We start from the raw sequence: 487 nt of genomic DNA, 5'->3' as shown, positions 1-487 counted from the left end.
TCATGCATGGTCAAGGGGGAGAAGCATGGGGGGGGGCAAAGTGTGTGTTAGGGGGGTGGGGATGCGAGAGAACCTTCCTTTAACGTGAAATATTCCTCATTTTGGCCATATTTCATAAATCTTCGTTCAGAATCGTATAACCTCCGTAACAAATATCTCTCAATGCATCCACACAACTCCTAATACTATCAAAAGCATCACAATCTTTCATTCGTTGCATTTGCACCTAATAATACAGCCTTTCCCACCGTCTAACTTAGCACTCACTGGACAAAATAGAAAAAAAAAGGCCTCGAGTCTTTGCTCAAGTTTTCGCTCAACGTTGCAATGTTGCAGACCTCTCGAGGGCTAGCAATATACCAGGGTTCTGTCCTCCCTCGACTAGCTTGCGAAGTCCACAAGGCAGGCGAACAGAGACGCCAAGGTAGGTACTGTGTCGGTTTGTGTGTGTGTGGACCCGTTTGCTTTTTAATGTTCGTGTATGATT

At 45.4% G+C, this 487-nt stretch overlaps 1 protein-coding gene across 1 annotated transcript in view; it reads left to right on the top strand.

Moving 5' to 3' along the window:
- Positions 1-286: 286 nt before the first annotated feature.
- Positions 287-487, top strand: part of LOC119591450 (basic proline-rich protein-like) — a 12254-nt gene continuing 12053 nt past the window's right edge. The window contains exon 1 of the mRNA XM_037940189.1: positions 287-424. The gene's annotated coding sequence lies outside the window, so the exon portion shown is untranslated. The remainder of the gene's footprint in view (positions 425-487) is intronic.

Source organism: Penaeus monodon, chromosome 28, assembly GCF_015228065.2.
Source record: "Penaeus monodon isolate SGIC_2016 chromosome 28, NSTDA_Pmon_1, whole genome shotgun sequence".
Taxonomy (NCBI): domain Eukaryota; kingdom Metazoa; phylum Arthropoda; class Malacostraca; order Decapoda; family Penaeidae; genus Penaeus; species Penaeus monodon.
This window is presented reverse-complemented; position numbering and strand designations above follow the sequence as displayed.